Here is a 27,295-nt window from a genome sequence, read left to right on the forward strand (position 1 = left end):
TCAGGGAGGGCGTGCGTTTTTCGGCCCTGCCCTTGGACCTTTTCTAGGGGAGGGCTGTGCTGCTCCAGGGGTGGCGAGCGGCCAAGCCGCGCTGCGGGAGCGCGGACCCGGCGGGGCCCGATGGCAGCGAGTCCATGTGCTCTGTAGAGAAAGGGGGATTCCCCCGTGCGCTCCAAAACCGGAGCAAAAAAATCCCAGTAGCAAAAGGTAAACGCAAGAAAAGGGTTAATGATCGCTTCCACCTCCCCCTCCCTCAACTGCCCCCCCCCAGCCCCCCGTTGGATAAAGATGGTCTTGGATACCCTTTGTAAATAGGAATGTGGAGGTGGGAGGGGAAAATCAGCCCGGCTGCGACTCCTCGGCGGTGCCGGCGGTGAGCGGGCGGGAGGAGCTGGTGCAGCCCGGGCGCTCTCCCGGGGACCGCGCGGGGGGCGGGCGGAGCGGCGGGAGCGGCCCCGCGCTGGGAGCGGAGCGCCGGGGCTGGCATACCGCCGGGGCTGGTATACCGCCGGGGCTGACACAGCGCCGGGGCTGACCTGCTGGCCAGCGGCTGCCCGCTGCTGTAGGGAACACTTGGCCTTTTTTTCCCCCTTTTTATTTTTTTTTAATTTTTTTTTTGGTACACCGCCTCCTTGAATCCAGCAGCAGCAGCAGCGAGGAAAATAAGCGGAGGGCAGAGAGATAAGAGAAGACGGAGGAGATGGTGAGCGGATCGCTGGGTCGGGAAGAATGAATGAGCTTGCCGAGCTATTTTCGGTGAGGGGCTCTTGCAGGCTGTAGTAGTAGGTTTTGGGGTGATTTTGCATCACGGTTGCGGGCTTAGACTTCTTTGTTCGCTAAAGGTTGGTGGTTCAGGTTCAGCAGCGTCCATCAGTTTATTGTGAGATACGCAACGAGGAGTTGATGTGAGCGAATGCCTGAATTACATACGCAAGCCGCACACACACGGGCAACCCCTAAACAAACCAACATTGTGATAATCCTGCAATATGATGGGCAGCTCTTGTCCTGCAGGGAAGTCATCGCTCAGGTTATTTGTGGCGTGCATAGGAGATGACTCTGTAGCAAAGACCAGACAAAACTAACCTGCTTTTTTCACACGGGTGAAATCCATTACAGACTTAAAAGCCCAAGTTGGGGTTATTTTTTACTTTTCGCTTTTGCTGCAGTATTGAGGTACACGATTGAAATCTGACGTTTGTGGAAGTTGATCAAATCTTTGAAATGCTCACTCCTAGTACATAAATAGTAAAGACTGTCTTTTTCCCTTTCTCTGTTTTTTTCATGTAGGTACTTGTTTGTGTATGTGGAAGGGGGAATTCTTGTTAGCATGCACTTTGCTTGTTAGGAGCTACTGTTGTGCTTTAGGTAGGTCACAATACAAAATGCGATTCATAGCGTGTTGAAAGAAAAAAGCATAAGCAGATTTTTTTATCAAGTGAAGACCTGTTATCATATTAATAGCTTAAAGCCTAGATAGAAGTTTGGGGGGAAAACCCAACCCTACTGTTTTGTATTAATGGGAATGTTTTATGGTAAAAAACTATGACTCTAAATGACAGAATTATTGACATTGGCTGATTGCATCTTCCTGTGGATGGAATACTGCAGTCTGTATGAAGTACACTATCCCTTTAAGGTTCCATAAATTCCAGTGTATTTTGTTGACAGAATTGTGCAGGACTGCATGGTGCAGTAGTAAAATCTGAAATTTTAGTGGGTTTAGAAATGTTGCAAGGCACTGCCAAAGAGGAAAATTGCAGCTTCATATTAAATTTACTATGGAAAAAAGATTGTAATAAAGTAATACAGAGTATGCCTGGTGACTAAAGTACCTGCAGGGGCTGGAGAGTTTAGAGTTGGTATAGAAAAAATAAGTTGTGAACTATGCTGGAGTTTCATCATACGATAGATTTGGATGGATGGCTGTGAAATCTATTTTAAGCAATATCTCTGTAAATGCTTGTCTGAAATATTTAAATTATATGCTCCATTAGGCAAATGGGTTTATCTTCCCATTGCTTGGCTAAAGGAATGTTCTGGGAAGGCAAGGTTTGGAAGAACAATAGTTTGCCTGCATAGTTTCACTGCATGATTTATCCTCCTGTATTGTTCAGAGATGCACAGAATGTATTTTATTTGACATTGATGATCTTTACAAAGTTGACTTTGATTTTATTTTTATGCCATAGTTGCTGTCAAGAAAAATAACTGAATTAATGTGATCATAGTTTTGACCTACTATTTGGCTAAAATAGATGAAAACTAGTGTCTTCTTTGACATTTACTTATTAATTCAAAATCTGCAATGGATTTCAGTTTCAGCAAGTCTTTAATACTGGAAGAATCAGTGAGAGCTACAAATAGAGAGAGATTGCCATTATATTGAGTTTAAGATACTGCATTAGAAATGGCAAAATTGCTATCTTTTGCTTATACTTGGAATTTTGTATGAACTGCAGTTTAGAGAAGATATCTTGTCCTGAAGACCATATGTATGCATATTACAGTTATATAAAACTAAGCTTCTGTATTTGATTTTATGTAATGCAACACGTTATTTCTGCAGTGCTTCTGGTGGATCTTGGGTAGTGTCAGAATTGATAGACTGCAAGGAAAACCTGTTAGAGTTCTTGAGCTGCCAGGTTTATGGTTTGTTGCTCTTAATATTTTATTGTGTGAGTATAAATCATTGACACAAACACTGTAAACAAATGCTGTAGCAGCTAAGTGTGAGATTACATTTAGCTTGTGTCTTTCCAGTTTAACCAGAGTATGGCATATCTTGTGAGGGTATTCTGTGGCCATCACAGTAATCTTCAAATCAGAGAGTTTAGGTCAAATTTTTTACTTTCTTGTCTGCTCCTACAGAATAAGGAGGAAAGGGCCAACTCTAGGGTTACAGCACTATGAATAGGGAAGGAATTTAAGATGTGTTGCATGCAGTTACCTTATTCAGACTTTTAACGTGTGTCACTTGGGAATTAGCAGTGAGACTTCTGTTAAGATTAAGACCCTCATTTTTTTGAAAAAGTATGCTTTCCATAATGCAAGACATTCAGAGTGTACATGTAACTTGACAAGCACATTCTCTTCGGGAAAGGGCATTAGCAATATCATCAGTGTTTAAGCATTAAAGTAAGAACAGGGAGGTCTTGAAGTAGTCTCTTAAATTGCAGGTAGGCTGTGGTCTGCCTGTGTGCTGGAGCGAGGTGGTTAGCCACCTGAGCATCTGGAAAAATAGCAACCAGCTTACCTAATGAACTGGGTTTCATTTCATTCAGATAGCTCATGTAAAACCCAAACAAAAAAACTGCTGTGCAAGTGTTTTGTTCCTTGTTTCTCCATTTCTGAGGCAGTCCAAAGCAATCTGTACAGCTGCATCTGGTGCTGTCTGCTGAGGTTCTGAAGGTCTGCATCTTCTTCATTAGCTTGGGTCCGTTTGTGTTGCATAGTATGTAAGACAAATAACTAATTCTAGAGAGACCAGTTCTTTTTGTAGCTGGTTTTGTGCAACATTCTGAGAACAGACAGCTCAATTTAGTAATGTCCAATCTTTTGAAAGCCTGACAATCAACCGTCTGGCAGTCACATTTTCAAGAAGTAGCATTTGGTGTGTGGTCTGTAAATGGCTAATCATTGAGTAGTAACTGGACAGCATCTATGACTCATTAGTTTATACACATTGATCAAACAAAATAATGTTTTAGAGTCATCAATTGCCACTGTGTTTCAGGGTAGTCCGACATTTTGACCCACCAAAATAAATGCCTGTGTTGAAATATCAATTAATCACGGGGATAAAAAAAAATGTGCGAGAGACCCAATAGGAATGTATATATGGGTGGCATTTTTAAGTATTTTAGTCTCTTGTAGAGAACAGTTTAGTTAATGAAGCTCACATCTAGTCACTCCTCATATATTTTCTTACAGTAGTTGTCATTACTGTTGCCACTGTTGGAACAAGTGCTTCTTTCTGGAAATAGTGGATCTTAACTAAGGCACTGTTATACCCCCTGAAGTGATTGGCTTTATTGATGTGGTTTGGTTTTTTTTTTTAAAGTGGTAATTCATCCAATTCTGTAAAAGTTGATACTGTGTTTATGTCCTTACCTTTGCTTTGTAGGTGTATGGTTTTTGTCCAATCTAGATAAAACTGGTGGAAATGTTACTGGTTCCAGCCAAGTAAGAACCAGCTGGAGTTGGTTACAAGAAGCTGGCCACAGTGAAGTCAAGGGATCTGCCTGACCATATCTTTCAAAATCAGGCCCTCTGAGGAGTTACCCTGGAAAAAAACTGATCAGTGGGTACTTGTGTTGATACCTAAATCTGTGTTTTCTCAATTGTACACATTTTGCACGAGATGTACAATGTTTGTTAGCAAAAAGTACGCTGTGGAAAACCTATGAGCCTGAGTATATGCAGTTCTGTCTCCAAAAAACTCTTTGTGAAGGATATCTTTGTCTGATTGTGCAAGTGTTAATCCTCTGTAATCAGCTGATACCAATTACCATGAGACAAGTGATTTCTGACTATAGAGTACATTTAGAAAGAGCAAAATTGTAATATTGAGATCACAGATTCCAGCCTGAGTGGCCCAAGAAAGTAATTCTCAGCCAGCATTGTGTGGTGGGAATACAGCTGGTGGCAATATTGCAGGGCAGTGAAGTGCATTAAGAACACATGGGCAGGGTTGTGCTGTTCTGCCTCACTCTGCAGTTGACATTGCCCAGGGAAGACCTTTCTGTTTCTCAGCTCCATGCAGTGTGTTTCATCTCTTCAGATATGATGGCTTTCTTAGACAATTTGGGAATTCTGTTCCATAAGGTCCTTGACTGGGTTGTCAGAATCTTCTGTGCATGCTTCAGCTGGTGTTATTTATAGTTGTGTTTTTTGTGCATCTCGAGCACATGCATTTTGGTTCAGAAGCTGCACCAGGGTTTCCATGAGATACCGTGGGGATATACACCAGTGCACCTCTGATCTGTTAGCTTCTGATTTGGAGGTCAGGGAGAAAGGGAGATTTTGCTATCTAAGCAGCAGCATCTCTCTGCTGCTTCAGTGCTTACATGACATCTCAGGTGGGCTGGAGGTTGAAAGGACAATGTCAAGGTATCTTTCCCAGTTTCATTGTATTATTTATTTTGTTCGCCTTGTTGTGGTTGTTATAAACCACTGGAAGGTTGAAGTCTAGTGCCTTACCACCACCAGGCCTTTGTCCTCCAGAACAGCTACTGTTTAGCTCCTTATGGATTATTTAAGAGTTGTGAAGTGTTTCTTCTGAAATGCATCACTGAAGAGTTACAGCTTAAACACTGCAAGCAAGGGAGAGGGAAGAAGTGAGTAAATCACTTTGGGGCAAGTCCTGACATTGTGTAGTTATGGTAAATGAAAAATACTCATTATTTTCCTTATTTCTTTGAGAATTTAATAATTTGGGATTTTAGAATTAGGCATCAGTGCTTTCTTTGCACAGTTATCCTTGAAAGTGGGCTTCTCAGGGGATTGACATCAGGATGTGCATTCTTAATTGGAAATCGTTCTACTTATCTAATGGAGTAATTCCTGTAAGAATTCTTAGAGGTGCAGTGGTGCTGACTGACTTTAAGGTGCGAGCTGTAGTTTAATTTGGAGTGCTAGCCAGCAAAAAAACAGTGTTACAGGATCTGGGCTTTGTGTATCACATATGCCTCTTTTCTAAGTTTGGTTATTCTCTTAATATAATAAAAGAAATTATCATGGGGTTTTTTTTTTGAGAAAAAGGGCACCTTAACTTGTTGATGTGAGAGTGTTTTGTTTATTGCAATGGATGTAGATCAATTCAGTTAGTGAAAATAGCATTAGTGTTTCCAGTAATTTAATTGCATGTTCTTCATCTGCTCTAGTGGTATAAGTTCTACCCATGAGTTGGAATTCCTCCATAGAACTCTCTCATTACAGAAAACAGTTCCCTATTTAATTTATGTCGTGATAAAATTTTAAGTAACTACCATTCAGAACGGTGACAGAAGTGATGGCACAGAGTTTGACTGGTTTATGCTGTGGCTAAGAAACTGTAATGCAGTGTTTGACTAATCAACAGTGTCCATGGCTACTGGATTCACAGCCTGATGAGAGCTGAATGTATATGGTGATATTGGGTAGGCTTTTCTTTGTGGGTCTTAAATGGAAAAATAATAATTGTTTTAACAGTGTGCAGAGTAGCAAAGCTTGCAGAGGTTCCCCAGAGGAAAGCAAACTGCAGAATTGCTTCAAATATGGTTGATAAAGTGTGGTCTGTGTTGGGGAAGGAGAATGAGATGTGACACTGGAGCTGGGGTAGCTACAATAACATCAGCACATCAGTGGGTGCCTGAGTTAGGAAGGGCAGACCCTTCTGGCTGCAGATAAGAGCAGTGCATGGAGATGGACTCCTGGAGGCTGCTTCGGTCAGTGAGGGGGAATCCAGTGTTTTATCTGGCACTTTGAGGGAGCCTCTGTCTCTGCTGAGCACCACCTGAGGGAGTGTCTGGGGACTGGCTTCTGGAATGGGACATGCAGGCCAGGTGCTGGAGGTGAGACAGTGTGATGATTGTTCATGTTATTTGTACATCAGCACTCTGGAGAACTTGCTCATTGATGGGTTGAGTTTTCTTTATAGACAGCTGTTTGTGCCCTTCACCTGTGAAGTTCGTTGTATGAGGTTGAAGGGGGAAAAATAACTTTGGTCACTTGGTGAAGTTGTCAGATCTTCCAGAGAGTTCTGTTGCTGTTGGTTGAGTTGCCTGTGATGGGTGTTGCCATCATGGCAGTCTGCTGCAATCCATAAGCTTGCTGCTGCAAGAGTTTCTTGGCTGTTTTTTGGGAAGGAGAGGGAAGCCTTATACCCAGAGTGCATATGGAGAGAAGGTGGGCATGAGCATGCCTTAGGGTGGTAGGTGTTTTAGTTGGCTTGGCAAGGAGAATCCCTCTGGAGTCCAGAGCAGGTACATAGGAAATGCAGTGGAAGTGTCTCACAAAACCAGTGCTCCTTTAAAATGGTGTAGATTTTCTATGAGCAGTGTTACTTATATGTGTACAGAACACAAAGTATTGGTGTAGACACTTTTATTATTATTTTGATCTTTGATGTATAATCTTAATATTTTGGTAGTCTTCTGTAGAAGGTTAAAGTGGCACAAAGATCAGATTACTGGAAGTATAAGTCTTCTATTTCTCGTGTCTGTGTCTGTTTCTGCATTTTGATAGGCCAGTGAAAATGAGTGTTCTTTTGCTGTGTATCTAATCTGAAATATTTAAAAGAAAAATGCCCATTGTACTATATATTAAGAGTCTTTCATACAATTGTGGTAATACCTTTTATCTATATTTAACTTTTTGATACTCCACAAACATTTGGCTTGTGGTTAGCATTCTGCTGTTGTGTGTTACTGTTGTATATTGCTGTCAAGTTTTGTTTTATAAACGAACTCTGTTTAAAAAATGAAATAATCTAACATTCCTTCTGCGATTCTTAATCTGATGCAAGGGAACTTCAGCCATGTTGATCAATAAATGTCAATAACCTGTATCCTAATAATGGTCCCAAGGTATTGAAAACAGTTTTATTGTATGCAGTAGCCATAAATTTAAGAGTTTTCCAGAACGTTTAAGAACATATATTCTTCTGCCTGAATAAATATCACATTTGCCTTTATTTTATCAATGTAATGTCAGGTGAAGTTGCAAACATGAATTCTGAGTTAAACTGGCAGTGTTCTGCTTCTTTGCACCACAGGCTGGGTCATGCCATGCTGGTATAACTTCTCATATTTTTAGACTGGTTCTTTTTTAATTCAGTGTGACAATACAAGTAGTGAGTTATTGATGGCAGCTAAAGTGAGACCATTATGGCTGTAATCAATAACACACCTGCATAGAATAACAACTACTGCCAGGGACATATTTTGTATTGATTCAGAAATTTATGCTGTCTGCACTATACCCAGGCTGCTGCTTCCATAATTTATGTAATAAAATCTCTGCTTTAGAGAAGCTGTTACTAAGTTAAATACCAAGAAATGATGACATATCAAGATGTAAATTACATATTGAAGATTTTACTACAAGCAGAAATAGCACTTGCTGAATTCCTGTGGGTTCTGATTCCGGACCAAGGCACTTCCTTACTGCAGGCTGGCAGATAATGGGAGGCAGACCCGGAGTTCCCTCTCCTGAGGCAGGATTTCAGAGGTGCAGGGAAGATGCTGCTTTTAATGTGCTGTGACGATGGAATTGTATAATCCATAAGTTCCAGGCCTTCATAGGTTGCCACAGTTTTTTACTGATGTTTCACTGTGGTGTGTTCTTGTAGATGACAAACAGCCTTCAGCTTTTGCAGCCTATTTACTGTGCTGAGGGTGATTTCTGAGTCCCAGCCCATACTCATCTGTCTGTTCAAGGAAATAACCCCCTCCTTTCAGTTATGGTGCCACAAACCACTTGCCACTGTTTTGAAGCAGAGAAGCAGAATGATAATTCTGAATTTCAAGAACTTTAATTTTTAAGGTGCTGAAGACCTAATATTAAACAGAACTGAAGTTTGTTATATTCACTTTCCTCTCCAGGAAGAGCTGATGTAACTTACCTAGTTATATACAGCCCAATAACAAAGTTCTTGTTAGTGTTTTTTAAATAGAAAATGAACATAAATTCAAAATATTATTGATTGTATGAAGGTTAGTCTCTTCACAATGCAAAGGCAAGCATTTACATTTAAATGATCAGGAGATAATGCATATAAATTATATTTGTATACATTTGGATTTGAGGTCATACAGCAAACACAAGAATTCTGTGGCCTTTCTCACCATTCTTGTTTAAAACTGCACACAGTCTTGAAGGCATTTAGTACATTCCCAAGCTTGAATTTCAGAATACAAAGTTTTCATTTATACTACTGTAAACTCTGTAATTAAGTCCAATCTGCAGTTGAAATTGTATAATTCAGGGGATATTGAACACGCACACTTGCCTCAGGCTGTCTAGTGGACTATATTGCCCACAATTAAACAGATGAATGCACAAATAAGGATAGGCATCCTTCCAAACAGTTCTAGCTATATTTAGCAAATTCTTCTCATTTCCCTCTCTGTAGGAGGGTAGTGATGTTGGTAACCTTAACACTGGCCAGTAGAACTGTCTTAGACCCTGTCCTACGAGATGTTTTCCTTTCCCATATTGTTTTGACCTTGTATTTTCTCCTTTTCTCTCAGATTAACTCTTTGTGTCCTGAATGAGGAATTTGCTTTGCATTGTCCATCTGAATATAGAAAATAAGTAGGAGCTTTTTCTCTGTGCCACAAAGGAATAGGAAGAACTTGGAAGTTTCACAAGTTGAATGTTATAAAATTTGTGAAAGATACATCCAAGGCAGGGGAACAATACTAAGAAATCTCCTTTTTATGGAAACCAAAGGTACAGATTCTGTAATTTGTTACCTCATTTTATGTATCAATATTTCAATAACTGCAGTGACTCTTGTTAAAATTCAGCAACCTTTCTCTGTAGTATTACCTTGAGAAAACACTCAGTTGGGCCGAGAGAACTGCGATAATTGGTGTTAGGCATTTTAACCATAAATAAGACAAGGTGTTGGCTTTTTCTTTGCTTTGTTTTTTGTGCTACAGGCTTACTACCTGTGCCCTAATGAGCAAATACTGCTGCATTTTGCAGGTGCAGTGTTTAGCCAAACAAATTGGCTCCAGATCCTGGGGCTGAGAGAACTAACCAGGTGCCAAATGCAGATGTGTCTGTCGCAGTGATGCAGTTGGGGAGAGGAGGCTGCCAGAGATTCAGTGTGGGGAGGGTTGTTCTGTGTGCTTCCACCAGAACCAGACCCTCAGAGCCCTCCATTATTAGCCCTTTATTACTTACAGTAATTGGGCTGTAGTTTGTCATGATGCCCCAAAAGGAGGGAAAAGTCTAATAAGAATTACAGGATAAACAGAACTATTTAATGGGAAAAGAAGCTGAAGTCTAGGGGAATGCAGCTGGTCTCACACAGGAGCGAGTTTTTAATTCTTTTAAATAATTTTTGCTTTGAAGAATTAAACCAACATATTTTAGAGTTATAAAAGCTTCAAAACAGTATTGCAGGTATTTCTGTTAAAGAACAGAGCTGTTGATTCAGAATTAGACAGAACTATGGAGCTGTAATCTGTAGGAAGAGTACTGTGCTCATCTTCAGAGAGTTTCTGATTTTGGTTGAATTTGTCAGGATAAGGGATATGGGGATTTTGGAAACTTTAGTGTCTACATAGTAGCTCAATTAAGAAAACTAGAATTTTACATCATGTGTGATTTAAATGAGCTTTCTTCTGTCTGTAATCTATTAAGTATCTGCATGTACCCATGAGACTGCTATACAGAGGATATAATTATTTTGTTTACCACTTTGAGATTGATGTGAAGGGAATCAATACCAGTTACTTTGCTTTTCATTACTGAAGGCATCTGAAATGTTGACCAACCTTATCTCAGTTGTGTCAAAGGGATCACAAAGCCCTTCTAGACACCATTTGACCTTCTAGGACATTCTTCAAAGAACTGGCAGGCTTAGCATGTCACTTTTTTTCCTCACTTGAAGAAATTAAATCTAATTAGGAGGATCCTACTAATACAATGTAGATAGAGATTACAGGTGCACGCAGTGTGTGGAGAGTCCAGAGTGAAAATAGCTGTAATGAAGAAGCCTGGGGGAGGGGGAAGACCCTGAAATAGGCTGACTTAATTATCAGACTTGTACTCTAAAATAAGTTACTTCAGTAGCTGCACTGATATGAAACAGCAAGTTGGAAAATTCTGTTGGGGAGAAGAAATCCCTCAAGGCATCTTCTTCTACAGAATATAAAAACCAGAAAGGAATTATCCACAAAAATACCAGTTGCACAGTTTTAGTACCAGAGATTAATGCCTGGTGATTGTTTCCCTCTTCCTGACACGGGTGTAGTTTGACTCGATACACCTGAATTACTCCCATGTTTTAAGGGGGAAGCATGACCAGGATTGACTTTTCCTTGGGAAACCTTTGACATTTCAGTGGCCATTAACATTGTCCTTCTTACAGCAAATGTCACTTGAGACTTCTGTAACAGAGAACAAAAAATATGCTTGTGCATTCTTGTCATTTCCTATGAAATCAAGTGACTGGTTTCTGATGGAAATCTCAAGAGCATTGAGTTCATACAAGTTCCTGCCAGGTCCACCTCACGGGTTTGTGCACATAGTATGTGAGGCAAGGAGTGTTAATAGTGAATTTTCTGAGAAACTAATTATTTAAAATATCCTTGATCCTGTGAAATTGAAACAAACCTATTGAGGATGTACAGTAACAAGACAAAACCCAACTGATTTAAAGTCGGTGTAACGCCCAGGAGTGAAAAAATGTATTCTTGTTTTGTGTGTCCTTGTGTGACTGGGGGATTTCAGCAGTCACTGGAAGATGAAGGAATGCAGCTCTGCATTATTGGGCCCAGAGGCCATGCTGGTGATTACTAATGCATGCAGGCACGGGCAGTAGATTTCATGGTTATACATCTCATTGTCCTTTTTGGGGCTCGTGGGTTTGAGCAGCTTGCACTGCTCAGGAATACACAACAGGCAGCACAGCCTCGGGTGCTGGTGGGTCCAGAGTGGGGAAGTCTTATTTCACTCAAAACCTGAGAAAAAATTTACTCTTAAGGGTGAACTGGAGCAAGTTGGCCAGAGATTGTGGAGGTTACATTCCTGGAGATTTTCAAAGCCTGACTGGAAAAAAAAAAATCTTGAGTAACTTGTTCAAGTTGACTCTGCTTTGAGCAGGGGACTTGTGCCAGATTATCTCCAGTATTTCCAATCTCAACCCTCAGCTGCATTTATGAGACTAGTTTTTGTTTTTTAATCAACTTGGTTCTATTTATTTAAATGAACATTTGAGGTCAAACTTCTGCCTTTAGCGAAATAAAGAATTTTAAGTGCTTTATTTAAATTTAAGCACTTCCACTGTCACTTTATACAAGTGGCTTCAAAGCATATTGAATTATATTGGATATCATCTGCTAATGAGCTTTGAAAGTAGATACATGTTTCTTCTGTTATCTTGTTTGTTTCTGTTTTGTACTTTGTGAGTAATATTTGCAATTATTTTCTGCAGTACCATGTTGGTAAGAGCAGCAGGAAACCATGGTTGGCTCAGCTGGAACATTTTGGCCTCTAGAGTTCTTGCATTCAAATATCTGCCTGCTTATCTTTGTGGCATTCTGATTCTCTTCCTCTCATCCCCTTCTTTGTTCAGTATTTCTTTATTGGTTAGAGTTAAGACAGATGGTAGGAATAGTAAATCCAAGTTGATTATAACAGATACTGTCTGACATTGGCATGTCTGTAACTAGGAAGATGAAAACAATGGGCAGTAAATATTTTGGACAAGCTGAAAGAAGTTGTTATAATAATTCATAATTGTCTTGCCTGTTAGAGTGGATAAACAAAGCGAAAATTATTTCCTTCTATTTGTGCACATTTTCGGAGAGCCTCAGGATTGCTGTGATGGTGTCTGGAGCTGTATTTCTGCTCAGTGCTTTTTGCTGACATATTTAATGTTACCTGTAACTTCCACCAGTGTTCCTGTGGAGGATGTGTGCTGGGCACAGTGGTGGCACTGGGAGAGCTCTGCTCCCTCTGCAGCTGGGCTGCATTAAGGCACCTTGAAGGCATATTAGTGATGTTAAAATAAAGGTGCTTAGCCTTTGTCTGAAATCCTGTCTCTGTGGAAGCAGGTTACCTAATGAGCATGTTGTACTCATCTCATGGGGGCAAAACCTGAGCTGTTCAATCTGTGGCAGCAAAACGAAACAATTTTTGAACCAAGTCATCGTTTTCAGCATCAATAGAAGGTCGTGCCCTTGTCAGCTGGCATTGGTTCAGCACAAGGTTCCAGTCAGAATTGGCTGCACGATGCTGAGAGCTGCTCTTTAGGAGACCTTCACCCTTTGCTATGTTTGGAGCTGCTAATGTGGTGGGTCTGCTGAATATTTGTAGGGGACTTATTCTGCTGGTCCTGCCTGCAGTCACTGAGAACACAGACTTGTTAGTGCCAGCTGTTCTGGCACAGAGAACTTTGTTCAAGCTCATGGCAGAGACTTCTTCCATCATTTCTTCTCTGCTCACTGTTGTGTGTTAAGCCATGATGCTTATTTGTTGAGTCCAGAATACAGCTCCACTTGTACAGCTGCTGCAGTTTCAAGGTTGGCTTGGTTCCTGAGAAGCTCAGACCTTTGGGGACCTGGAGCTTGGCAGACTAAACTTCTTGAGCAAGGTTATGAGTGAAGGCTGCAAAGCTTGTTCTCTTGATTTGCTGCTTGACTTACCTAATGTTTAATCATCTGTGCTGTGCAAAGATACCCGAAATCATGTTACATCCATCCCCCCTGTGATTTTAGGAATACAACATTGCAAAAAGTCAGGGATTTCTTTAATGGTGTGTGGTGGTTCTCATCAAGACTTGCACTGCTCTGATCTCTTTGCAGTGCATGTTTGGTCACACACTGGAAATTCTCTTCCCACGAGCGTCTTCAGATGCTGAAAAGAGATTAATTTTTAATCAAGTGAAATTACCAGAATATCAAACATACTTTTTGAGTGATGTTGTTCATAAAAGAAGTTAATAACATTCGTAAATTTGAGTTCTAAATAATTATGATTTCTTCCTGCACTCTTCCTAGGTCTTACAGGCATGTACAGATAGCAGAGTATCCAGATTTGTAGCTCAAATTATACTGTGGTTTACATTGAAAACATAAATTAAATCAGCTTGCTGCCAACTTACATTTTTTTTGTCATCATAAAGAAACTCACTGATTATTTATTTAAAATAGGCCATAATTTTCCACGTTTTTTGAAGAGTAGAGGCTTTTAAAATGGCTCACATGGAATTGCCATATTTAATTAAAAATAACTTTAGAAGGACTGTATAGGATTTCTTGCAGTGTTAAACTTGATACTAGTGGCATTTTTTAATATGTGGTATTACCCTGCTGATGTCTGTTTAATGTTATTTCTGATTGTCATAACTGTTTGCATTTCTTTTTGGTTAGAGGAAATTGTGTGTTCCTTTTATTCTTTGGCAAAGTTTTTAAAAGGGCAGGCACTGACAAGACTTTGCTTCTGACCTCTGGGTTGAACTGCTCATCAGGCAAGGTCTGAATTGTTAGTAAAAATGAAACTTTTGAGGAAAATTCTTGCCTGAGGTTGGATTTGTACCGATTCAACACATTTCTTATGATTTTACCATCTCCCTCAGTGCTGCTTCTGGAACAACATGACCCTTCTAATGAGTTTTATTTTGTGACAAACTGGATTTCTGTGTACGTGCTCTACTTGCTCGTGTGTTTCATGGTTGTGATGAGATTTCTCCTTTGTTCTGCAGGACTTAAAAGCATTTACTTACAAGAGTTGAAGATAAATAAAGCATCCTGTTTACTAATTAGCTGAATTTTCGTCAAGTGTCACCCTAAAGTCATTAGAATTATTGTGTTATGACATAGTGTTGCTTTACAACTTGTAAATTATGGAATGAAACATAAAATGTACCATGGGAGGTGAGGGCTCCCAGGGAGTATAGATGGTTTTTATAGGGTAGCCAAATGTCCAATGGGTTACAAGAGGGGGGGATTTTAGGGTCAGAGTGCAGTTTATTCTCTCCTGTAACCCCAGCACTGCTGGCTCGTGGTGTTCCCTGCTGAAGGTGTGACCTGCAGTGTCCACATGGAATTGTGGGGATTTCTAGTTTGGAAAGGAAGGCAGGTGAAACAGTTGGAGATGTATGGTTTGGGGAGTCAAAATAAACCCAAAGAAAAGTTGATTAAAACTTGGCAGAACGTAGCCCAAGACAGTGTTCCCTGAGATTTAAAACTTCCTATTACTGTGAACTTGATATGAAAAGTGCTCTGGTTTCCTTATAACTTCAAGTAAAAATATATTTAAGCAAAGAGAAAATAAGGAGAAACATCTTGGTTGGTTTTGCATCTTGTTACTGTACAATTAAACCAAATGATTTTTGAATTTTGTGACCCAGAGATTTTAGTAGAAACTCTTCCACATACTAGAGTGTTCAAACCAGATGGAAATTTCTACCATGAACTTGGATTTTTTTTTTTTTTGGGGGGGGAGGGAGGGAAGTAGGAACTCTTAATGATGAAAGTCTTGACTTGCTGTTTTGAACTAGGGGTAGCAGTGCAGTTTGGCAAGTGTTGAGAGAGTTGCCCCATTGCTCAGGTCAACAAGCCATTAGTCACACTAATTACAGCATTACTATTCAGAGTTTGATCTGTATCTTGTGTTTTCCAGGGGTATCCATAACTGAGTTGTGCTTTATGAACAAGGAAAGGAGCCTAACAACTCGCCTGAAAGGGTGGTAAGAGTTGCCAAAATTTCTTACATATATTTGTATTTCTTTCATTATTACACATGATCATGTCTGTGAAATCTAGAAAGCAAAATTGTTCCTTTTTTAATCAGTCCTGCTATTTACTGTCTTAGATAGTCTCACAGTTGTCATTCTTTAGCCAACAATGAAGTGCTGAAAGACTAAATTCATTTTATAGTAATAGCCTGCAGTGCCTTTTTTTCAGACAGGAGGACTGTTGAACTGAGTATGGCTAAAATATGCAAGAGTTTGAATTAGTCTGCTTGGAATAGCAAATCACCATATAAAAACCAATGTCTGTATAATGAAAACGTAGAATAATTAACTGCATGTAATGTAACTAATAATAAAGCTTCCAAAACTTTGTAAATGGGCCGTTTCAGAAAGTTTTGTCCTGCTGCAGCCTGGCTTTCAGACAAGAGGTGAGCTGGCTGCCCCCCTCCTGGCTGCCTGTGCTCAGCCCCTGGGGTGTGTGTTCAGTTGGACTGACAGACATTGCACTTGGGGTGGTTCTCAGAGCTCTCTGTGCAGAAATCTGTGGCTTGGGAATGCAGATGGGTTATAAATCCAGTGATTATTTACCTCCTTGTGTGGTGGGATGAGTGGCTTTCTCCAGCATAACTTCCCTGTTTTCAGTGCAGGGCCCTTGGCAGAACAGTACAGTCAGCATAATCAAAGACCAAGCAATTTATTAATTTGTATGACTTCCACTCATTTGGGAAGTCATTCCTCAGAACTAATCAGACAGAAGTTTTCTTACACAAGGAAAAGTCATTTACATTGGGATAAAGGAACATGATTAAAAAAAGCTGGTCTCTTAAATGACTAAAACCAGAAGACAGCTGTACTTGTTAAATGAATAAAACTGATTGAATAATTCAAACTTTTAAAAGCTTTCATTTATTTTATTAGTCTCCTTTTAAATTTGTTTTAGAGAAAGTAGATTTTTAGGTGAAAGAATGGAGTACAGTTTACATAGTATGAGCAGAACTGAAAGTTATTGCTTCCAAATATCCTAAGCAGTGCAGAAGAGGTGGGAGATTTCTTAGGGAATTTTCTTCTCTAACAGTCATCCTAGGGTGAAATTTGTAGTATTTAGAGCAAAGGAAAATCATTGTAGGGGTGAAAGGGAATAAAATGACAGTAACTAGGATGTGTTATCTCTTGCCAGACAGCCTCACTAGTCTTTCAAAATTAGGAAAAAAGGTAGCAGGAAATCCAAGGAGATGCTGTTTGGGGATTACATGAGCAACCTGTTGTTATTCTGCAGCTTATTTGTGAAGGAAAAGAATGTACAGCTTTGAACATGTTCCTGTTCCTTCTCCACTGAAGAAACTCCAGTCATTGTGCCATCATTACCAAAGGGCTTTTTTTACAGAGTTCACGTCTAAGACCAATGCCTTATTTCAGAAGTGAGGTATTCTCTACTCCTTTTAAAGGCTGTGTCACCCTTCATCAGGAGTGCCATACATTTTCGGAATGATGGTGCTTTCAATTTATGGCTTGTCAGCCCTGAAGAATGCTGGCTGGTTCCTTTGAGTGCAACTCACTGGCTGAGACTGCTCACTTAGAAAGCAATTTTAGGTTTATTTTGATTGGTTATTGGTTTGTGGCTTTTAATGATGAAATAAAATTGCATTTTTGTGCAGTAGACGTCGGGGTGGAAAATCTGCGAAGCTGGAGCCGTTTGGAGCTGCTCTCACTCCCCCCGAGATCAGCAGGAGCATTTCTGTGGCTTTCAGTGGCAGTAACATTATCCTGGGTGAATGGGAGGACTTTTCCTCTTCTTTCAGAAACACTCACAATAGACTGCCATAGTTGGGGCTGTGTGAAAACTAAGTCACTATTGTACTGCTTGTTTGTGGAAGGCAGGGCTTTTCTAAGCAGGAGAAGGCACTTGTATTCATTTGTTGTGCCAGCATATTGCTTGGTTTAATACCTGCAGCTTTGAAAGCCATTGCACCAGGGAAATTGGTTATCTAGAATTGTTTGATTATATCATCCAGTGTGTTTCATTCCACTGTCTGGAGGAGTAGGTCTGAAGAGACACTGTCTTCCCACAAGGCAGGGAGAGCTGCAGGATGAATATTTATTGGAGTAGTGGGAGAGATGGCCTAAATTCTGCTGCTGCAGATACTACTGGTCGTGTAAACAGGGACTGGAGATTGGAGAGAAAGCATCAAACCATCTCCTGAATACATGTAGGCTTCAAAGCTATACTAGTTCTCAACTTTGAGCAAAAGCTTAATTAAATATTATTAGAGGAGTTTTCATGGATGTCATTTAAGGAAAAGGTTATTTTTTACAAAGGTGAACGTTACAAAAAGTGAGATACTGTATTTGCTATGCAGTTGTCATATGGAGTTTTTTTAAGCTTCTCTAGGAAGATGTTGTTATAAGCAATTTGGGCATAAAAGCTTCTAGCCCAGGGCTGCCCAGAAATGATTTGAAAAACATTCAAAATAACTGCCTTTTCAGAAATGCACACTGAATGGATATTTCCTGGACTGTGGTTGTGTGATTTAAATGGTCAGTTTTGCCTGTAATGTACAGAATGCTGTTGACTTGATTGGAAACTTCCTCCAGGCTGCCAGATTTCAGACCTGAGCCATCCAGAAGGGGAGTTTTTTAGCTGTTCTGAACGCCTTTTTTTCTTGTAATTAATTTTCTTTCCCTAATTCATTGCTTGTAGATTAATGGCTGCTTATTTTGGGTTTCTACCATATTTTCTGGAATGACCAAGAGCAATGAATTAATCTTAATTGATGGATTACTGTAGCTTAATCAAACTCCTACTTAATGTGCTTGATATTTTTTGTGAGTAAGCTGTTTTTCTAAAACATTGTCTGTAGTTAAGTTTATTAAATTAAGACTTGGGCATGTAAGATTCTTTGTCACATCCAGGAAGCGCAAGATATGACCCAAATACTCAAATTACCAGAGGATAGCATTTTGGTTTATAAACATTTGCAGCACAAACAAGTCTGAGCTAAGTAATTTTAGAAAGGAATTTCCCTTCCTGGTAGGCTGTGTTATACGTAGATGTTAATTAGGGATTTTTTCATATGTAGCTCTTGGAAATTATTTTTATCCTGTTTATCTGACTCCAAGTCTATTTATCTTGGATGTGAAGGTTCACTATTGTGTCTGCATGACATGGTTTACAAACCAAGTCTGACTTTGTGTTGTGTGCCTGAGAATTTACGTCCACATGATTGTCTTCAGTTAATGATCATGCAAGCCTTCCAGAATTGCTGATGAGTCCTAGTTTTGGCTTTGTTATCCACACAATTGTACTGCCTTTGGTGGTGTTGAATGGATTTAAACAGGAATGTTGGATTCTTACATACAGTATGCACAGATTTAACTTCTTGTGCTTCTGATGGAAATTTGGGATCCCTTGATTGCTGATTTAGAGTGGTTACTTGTTTGAGAGCACGAGGAGCTTGCCCTGGTGCTGCCTGGGACCTGGCATGGTCTGCTGATGATGGTCCAGGCAGTGGGAGAGCTGAGCTCCCTCAGCTCACCCATGTGAGGCCGGGATGTTGGAAGGTGCTCCTGGGGATGCTCAGCCCCTGGGATGTTGGAAGGTGCTCCTGGGGATGCTCAGCCCCTGGGATGTTGGAAGGTGCTCCTGGGGATGCTCAGCCCCTGGGATGTTGGAAGGTGCTCCTGGGGATGCTCAGCCCCTGGGATGTTGGAAGGTGCTCCTGGGGATGCTCAGCCCCTGGGGTGTGTTGGAAGGTGCTCCTGGGGATGCTCAGCCCCTGGGATGTTGGAAGGTGCTCCTGGGGAGGATGCTCAGCCCCTGGGATGTTGGAAGGTGCTCCTGGGGAGGATGCTCAGCCCCTGGGATGTTGGAAGGTGCTCCTGGGGAGGATGCTCAGCCCCTGGGATGTTGGAAGGTGCTCCTGGGGAGGATGCTCAGCCCCTGGGATGTTGGAAGGTGCTCCTGGGGAGGATGCTCAGCCCCTGGGATGTTGGAAGGTGCTCCTGGGGAGGATGCTCAGCCCCTGGGATGTTGGAAGGTGCTCCTGGGGATGCTCAGCCCCTGGGATGTTGGAAGGTGCTCCTGGGGATGCTCAGCCCCTGGGATGTTGGAAGGTGCTCCTCACTGGGTTCAGGTCTCCTCCCAACAAGGATCCCAGCAGGAGGAGCAAGCCTGGCCCTCTGCAGCAGTGGGGTGACAGGCAGCAGGCTGGGGCTGTTTTCCTCCAGTTCACTGTGAAGGTACCTGTGCACTAACAGAGATAGGTTGTATTGCTGCAAATAGTGTTTTATGGGTTGAACAGGTTTAACAAACTATGATTCACTTCAGGGAGCATCAGAACTCCTGAAATACTGATCACTGAACCAGTCAGGTTTTGGTAGGGTGTAGGTATGGCTCATGTAAGCTGTTTATTGGCAAAATGTCCTGCAGAAGCACTTCCCTGTGTGACTCAGAATTCCACTGAATTGCTGGGTAAGCTTGGCATGAAGTGGACTCCTGTAGCTGAAGTCTGTGATACACCATTGTGTGTGCCTTGCTTTCTGCCTCATGGCTCAGGGAACACTTCCTTCACCTGAAGTGCATTACTCTTCAAAACTTGTGTGTTCTTCTGGACCCAAAAGACTGATAATCTGTGTTTGGGATATGCATGTGGAAACGTGCTGATGTGTATCTGTCAGTGGAGTTGGACATCTTTGCACACATTAGTACTGAAAACAAACATGTCACTTCTGATCCTTAAGATCTGACTGCCTGTGTTTGTGTTCTGGTTAAACATAGGATGTAATTCCTCTGTTTTATCTTTGCTGGCATATTCCCTCATGCCACACGGAATTTCCCCATGTGGATCAAATTGGGAGATTAAAAGTTTTTGAATTTAATCTGTATTTTCATAGCAAGAGTCATGGTAGGCCTTCTTAGTATTCATTCAGTGTTCTTGGAGACATCTCTGGCAATACTGGAGTAATATTGGCATGGTCTATTAAAACTACAGTGAATAAAACTTTAAGACCCAGTCTCTTGATTTACATTTCTTACAGCAACATCTAATAGAATTGACAGGGCATAAATATTAGCCAGATTTTCTCCTTTTATTTAGATCCATTAAAGGCCTTTCCAAACAGATAAAGGAAACTTAAATGATGAAAATGATTAAACAATAAATATAAAGCATTAGCTTGGAAATACTTTACAATTCTTGATGCTTAATAAGCCTCCCCCCAGAACCATATCCTCTTCAATTAACGTTACAGAACAGATATAGATGCAATTGAAATGCAGTCAGTTTTAGCTGCTGCACCATCCCATGGTGACTTCTTAACTGTTTTTTTTCAGGTGTTAAAAAGTATACTTAATGAAAGAGGACAGGCAGTTTTATTTGGCTTTTGCTACTTTCTTGGTTTCTTGCAATTCCGGTATTCTTCCATTGTAAGCTTTCATGCTTTATGGTAAGCACTTAAAATATGTACATAGTGAGAGCATTAGACTCTAACAAAACAGTCACCTTTGCATTTTTAGATTTAAAGCTGAATTTTCCCTCCATCTGGAGGGTTCCGCATGAACAACTGCGGAGATGCGCTGTCCCATGAGAGCTCTGGCAGGGATTGTTTCCCTGGAGCAGGGCATTCAGACACAGAAGGGAAACGTGCCCTGCTATGTTTCAGGAGCTAAAAGCATCACTTGTTCCTCCTCTCCTTCCTGAGTGGAATTCCAGTGATTGTTGCAGCTTTAGCATCGCCCACATCAGCGAAAAGGGAGACTTTGTTCCTTGCCACTGCTCCCTGCCCTTGCCAGCATGGATCCTGGGCATTCTTGACTGGGGATATGAGGGCATGTTTATCTCATTAAAATGATCATTAGCATATCCTTTTGTTGGCATTATCTTTGTCATGTTCCTTCTTCTAATTAAATTATAGCCTGTTGTAATTCTTCTGCTTTCCTGAAGTGTTTCTTCTCCTTAAGATAGCTGGAGAGAAGGGGAACTGACAGCTGACAGGAGATTGAATTTGTAATGCTGGGCTGGGTCACAGCACTGCTTCTTTGGAGTGTTCCTCCTCTTGGCACCAGACACTTGTGAAAATAGTTGCTGGTATTTTTTTTCAAGTTTTACTCTATACATGTATAGGATGATGTTTTGGCACAAAGATACAACGCTTCGTTTGGTGACAGAGAAATTTGTCAGGGTTCCTGGAGGAAGTTTGTGTTTGTTTGGTGGTTGCACGTCACTGTCTGGGTATTTATAGGTGCAGGGGCAGCACTAGGGGGAGATGCTTTCCAGCATGTGTTAGTGCAGTAGTAGATCTTTCAAGAAGTTTTTTTTTTTTATGGAGCTGAGTTTAGAAATATGTTTGGAAACAGCCTTGTCACACGTGTCATCAAGGTCAGAAGGGAGAGAAAGCAGATATTTCAGTGTTCCAACTCAGGTTTTGTGACAGGACTGTAGAAGGTTGGTGTTTGTAAGTAGAGAACTTGTCTCTGTGCCTCCTGAACAGTCTCACAGTGGAGGTGACGCAGCTTCTCCTCTCCATGAAATCTTTATCTCATGCTGCTGTTTGGGACTTGAATACTGAACTTGCAGGAAATATACTTGATAAAGCCACTGGTGATTGACTATGAACCCAAAGTGTTAAAAGATGAAAACCTGGAGTGCACAGGGTGGGAAAATGTCTCAGTGAGGTTGGGAGCGTGGTGTCTGTGCTTGGAGGTTCTCTGGTTGTTGATGTGACACAGAACAGAGGTTCATTCTGCCTGTTTGTAGACAGTGGAGGCTTTTGTGGCAGAGCTGTAGTACTTTGGAAAGGGCCTCTTCCAGCTGTAGTGCTCACTTTGTCATGCTTTGCTGCACTCAGTTCTGAAGGAACGTGGACAGTGGGTTCCATATTGTGGCAGTTCAGCACATGGTGGATGCAGGTCATTCCTTCCCCTGCTGCCTTAGAAATGTGGGGGATACAGGTCACTCCTTCCCCTGCTGCCTCAGAACACCTGGAGACTCAGCCCTGGAGGTTACAGCCTTATCAAAAGCAGACTTGCTGTAATCCCCTTTGTGTGCTAGTGACACTGTAGGATAAATGCTGCTTTGTGTTCTTTTTTTAACTCAAAAAAACTCCACTGATTTGTTGGATTTATTCCAGACTGAAACCACTGTGGAATCATACCACTGCTGTGTAAATCCTTTCTGCCAGCAGGTGGAAATATGGATACAACTCATTTTTTGACTTATGTCTGTCTTTGGCTGGCTGATGTCTCTCTCTCAATCACTGAAGCTGAAGATTTATGAAAATCCTATTTAAAATTTGCGACATAATGGATCTTGCTGTGCCAGAATTTGCAAGATCTGTTTTAGGGATGTCTGACTGCTCTTGCACCTGTCAGGTGTTCCATCTCTGTGCTGCAGCATTGTTTTGGAACCTTCCTACATAGCCATGTATTAAATAAAAAGCAGTAACTTTTTCAAATGAGCATGAGCAATACCTTCAATAGAAATAAAAATTGATAGGAAAGGGGATATTATTTCTAAGTATTAGATGCTGATATTTTCGTGTCCAAAATACTTAACCAGCAGTAATGGTCCTCAACTGAGTCAAAGGAGGATGATAATGGGAGGCTGATTTTTCATCCTTCTGATGTTAGTAAATTTTAACTGTATATTGAGGCAGATTAGGAAAGGAGTTTACTTTGTGGGAGTGAGACTCAGAGCTGTGTGTATTCCTTCTTGTTTCCCGTGGGTTTTTTTACTGTTTTCACCAATGCAGTTACCACTCCAGGACTTAGCTGGGAGTGGAAAGTAGACGTTGAAGGAGGTACAACTAAACCTGAAACTAATAAACTGTTCCTGGGTGGTTCTGTGGTCATGCATAACCCTCCTACAAAGAGCACAAGGACAAAACATCTTTGGCTAAGTAAAGACAACAGTGATGAAGGGGAAGAACCGTCTGGAGCTCCTTCTGTGTGGGAAGGTTCCCCTGAGATCAGCTGGGAGGTGAATTTACATTCTTGCACTGTGCACTGGACATTCCATTCTTCTGAGAGGTAAAGATGAGGACACCTTTGACAACTGAGAGGACCAGCTTTTGCATTTCTGAGGCTTAAGAATGTTATGTGAGGAAACAAACACATGGTCTTCTCTATGCAGAGAAGGCTGTAGGTAATAGTGAAGTGGTTCTGTGAGGAGTAGCCCACAGTTAGTTGTAACAGTAATACTAGAAAAAGTGTATGGGTACTTTTGGGGAACAAAAACTTGCTGCTGTTTAAGAAATGATAAACTTATTTTTTGCTGTAAGTTTTGCTCTCTTTCCATGTCAATGCTTCCTTAATTGTCAGGGTCCAAAGACTGTAATTGCTACGTTTTTCAGTTAATTCAAGTGAGCAGAATTACTGTTGCCTGGTGGTGTTATATTTGGGGTCTGTGATAGCAGTGGAATGGATAATATTTGACCAAAACACCTTCCCTGTCAGTGAGGCTGTTCAGCAGGTGTGTACAGTCAGGGTAAAGGAAGGCAAACAGATCATGAAGGTGAATCCTCAAATCTGTGAGCTTGCAAATATATATTGTGTTAGCAGCTCCCAGGCTGAGCAAATTCCTGCCTGTGCTCAATGGGATGCATCACTTGTCAAGGTGGGAAGAAAAGTTATGCACAAACTTAGAGATGTGGAGGAAAAGTCTTTCCTGGCAGTGGAATTTGCCAGGCAGCCGTGGGTGTGCCACGGAATTGTTGGCACTGCTGTTGGCTGATGGACCAGCCTGCAGCTTGGTTTAAATCTGAAAGCTCTTGCCTTCCTTCTTCCCTGTGTAACACCCCAGAGGAGAGGGCACTGCTGCATCACCCAGTGCTTTTGGGGTGTTACACTGAGAGCTGATCACGCCCTGGTTAACTTGTGAGAGCAGGCAGTTCACACCATAACACTGTGCTTTTATTTATTTATTTTGCCCTCTTCTTTCATGCTTGGTAAATATTATAGCTATTTTTATTGCCTGAAAGAAACACAGAATTATTTCTCCATACACTTCTGATTCAGAGATGAAGAGCTTTTTTCCTAGTATACTACAATTACATAGGAAAAGGTTATCTAGCCTTTCTGAGAACTCATTTAAAAAGAAAGGAATAAGAATATTTTCTCAATTTCTTCTGAATAATAGCATGCAGAGATTACATTTTGCATCTTGGTCCAAAATCCAATCAATTCTTTTTAGTTCTGCATGTAATGTAATTCCTTGGCATTTGGAGAAGACAGCACTGAAAAGCAGTGCATATGGGTTGGGTTTTTTTTTTCTATAAGCAAGTTATTTTGATGTAATGAATAGAAGCCCATCCTCTGTCAGAAAGAGTTGATCAAATGTGAATTGAATAACCAGACTGTATTAAAAGTCTGTGACTAAAATTGTAAATGGTAATATGGTTCATCCAAAAATGTAGGTATGAAATACGGTTAAAAAAATGATCTTGGTCCACTAAAGTGAGGTTAATGGGAAGAAGTGCAGTGCAGGAGAGAGTGGCATTTTGTTTGGTCGTGTTGTGACCACAGGGTATTTCAGAATAGTTTGAGTTTGTTAAAAGGCAAATTTTGCTGGAAGGGATAAATGCAGGATTGTGTTTTGTCGATTTATAATAGGAGTGGAATGTCATTAGCACTACTATTCATTTGTGTTGTGGGAGGAAGAGTAAAATAGATTCTCATTGACTTAAAATGTCACTGTCAATTCTAGCTGCTGGAATTCTCTGCAGTTTGTTGGCTGAATATATGAAAGAAAATAGGACTGTGGGTCAGCCCTGTTCTCTCTAATTAAGATCCTTGGGGTTTTGTGTGGGCTCCTGTGTTTGTGGGGTTTTTGTTGTAGTTGCATAACATTGTGCTTTTGTCTTCTCTTCCAACACCCACGGGCTCTCTGCTTTCTGATAGTGCTTCATATTTATTTCTGTAATGCAGACTGTCCTCTCGACTGCAGAAGCAGAATTTGTTGTGCCTGTACTTCGTACCTTTCTGTCCCTGATCTCTGGGAAGGTCCTTGACGTTTCTTTACTTGGTCTGTCCAACATAACGTTTACATTATTGTCTTGTCCAGCTGCTGACAGTCCTTTCCTCAGCGTTTCTCAAACTTGTGTTTATTCTCTCCTTCAAAGAGCTGAGCAGCAAATCTGTGTATCTCTATTTTCACATTCATTCATCTTCTGCTCCATCTTTCCAAGCTCTGTTCCTTGTCACAAATTTCAATTTACTCCTCATAGGGCAGCCTTTGAAATCAAAGTCTGTGTACTGGCAGTAAGATACATGTGATTAGTTTTCACTTTGGCTTAAACAGAAGAATTACCATCTCTGCCAATGTCAAACACACCGAATTGCAAGCTGGCTACTAGATCCGAAACTTTTTGGAATGATGCTTATCTCTTTTTGTTTTGGTAGAAATCCTTGGTAGAGATTAGTGAAAAATACTGTCCTCCCTGCTCAAAGTGACAGATGATACTGATATGGAATTTCCTGCTGGTACTTATGAACAGCCTTTGAGTTATGGCTGTGGTTACCTCCTTGATTCAGAGAGAAAAGTTTCATGTCTCTATAGGAGCAGTTGTTAATGGCAGTGTTTTAGATAGGGGAGGTTATTTCTCTAATTCCAAAACAGCATATGTGTAGATAGAAACAATTAAAAATACAAGTATTGTTAATCCCCTACAGCTGTTTTATAGTAGGTGAACTCTAGCACTCCCTATTCTGAATAGGGCTTTAGTTGAACTACTGCTTCTCAAAATATTTCCCCTTATCTCTGAAGTCATAATTATGGCATTCATTGGGTTTGAATATAATTGCTGCACTTTGCATTCTGTTTGAGTCGTGGGACTTCAGGAAGGAATTAATTTGCTTTCTTGCCTACTGAAATCTGCCTTTTGGAGCCTGTCTGTGCTGAGCACACTCCTTGGGTGCTGGGGAGGGACGTTCTGGCTGCACACAGGGAGAGGAACGTGAGTCCAAGGCAGGGCAGCAGGGGATGGGACATGGGGGGAGCATCCCCAGCTCTCCCCAGGTGGGGACAGGTCAGCACATGCTGAGCACAAACCATTCTCAGGCTCCCTTCTCATTTTTCTCTTCTTTATCAGTCTTTTTTCTGGGATGCTATGAAGTTTCTTAGTCCTTGGGAATTATATCCATCTCCAGCCTTGCTGCTGGGCAATTGCAGCAATAGCAGAGTTCAATTTAGCAGTATTTCTTCAAGAGCTTGGGTCCTTGACTGATTTGTAGAGGACAAATGAAAAGAGCACTTGCAAATGGGTTTCTGTGCTATTAGAGCCTAAACAGCTTTCCCTCTTGGCTGTGTGTCAGATCACACCTCAAGAGGGGACGGGTGGGTTATGAACCTTAAATTTAAATACTTAAGTGCAGGGTCAGCTGTTCATATCAGTGGGTGTCTTAACAAACTGGTCTCAGAGTGCTCAGCAATAATAATTTTCTTTAATATTTTCAGGTAGCATTGAAAGTGGTAATTGAGTAGCAAGTGTTTTGAGTTCTTAGATTTCCCTACAGATTTCCTTACAATTTATGCTTATATGATAATTTTGCTATAGAACCCCAGTTTTGGATTAATTTTATGATATGTAGTGCAAGGTTGTTGTGCTGTGGGGAAAACTGGTATCTAGTACATCAATGCCTGCAAAAGAACTGGTAAACCAGAGAATAAACCAAGCCAGGAGAGGAAGGGGTTGTTAAAATGGATCTCTTCAAGGAGAGACATTAGTGTAGAACTTCTTTCCCTCTGTGGACTCTGTTCCCACCACTGTTCAGCTATTTTAGGATATTCCATCAGTGCATACTGTTAATCAGGGAAAGGGTTAGGGCCATTACCCTCTTGCTTCTTGAAGGTGTGTAACCTCCCTTCCCATACAGATTTGTAGGGTTCC

The 27,295-nt window shown here is 41.0% G+C and overlaps 1 protein-coding gene across 5 annotated transcripts in view; it reads left to right on the plus strand.

Annotated features, from left to right (window-relative positions):
* The window catches only part of ARVCF (ARVCF delta catenin family member), a 236,648-nt gene continuing 209,353 nt past the window's right edge, over positions 1-27,295 (plus strand). The window contains exons 1-3 of one of the 5 annotated variants that reach the window (XM_064675283.1): positions 1-207; positions 643-756; positions 15,343-15,409. The gene's annotated coding sequence lies outside the window, so the exon portion shown is untranslated. Of the gene's footprint in view, positions 208-525; positions 757-9,284; positions 9,436-15,342; positions 15,410-27,295 lie in introns of those variants that run through there. The other 4 variants (XM_064675281.1, XM_064675280.1, XM_064675295.1 and 1 more) reach the window with 4 other exon arrangements.

This window comes from Pseudopipra pipra, chromosome 18 (assembly GCF_036250125.1).
Source record: "Pseudopipra pipra isolate bDixPip1 chromosome 18, bDixPip1.hap1, whole genome shotgun sequence".
Lineage (NCBI taxonomy): Eukaryota > Metazoa > Chordata > Aves > Passeriformes > Pipridae > Pseudopipra > Pseudopipra pipra.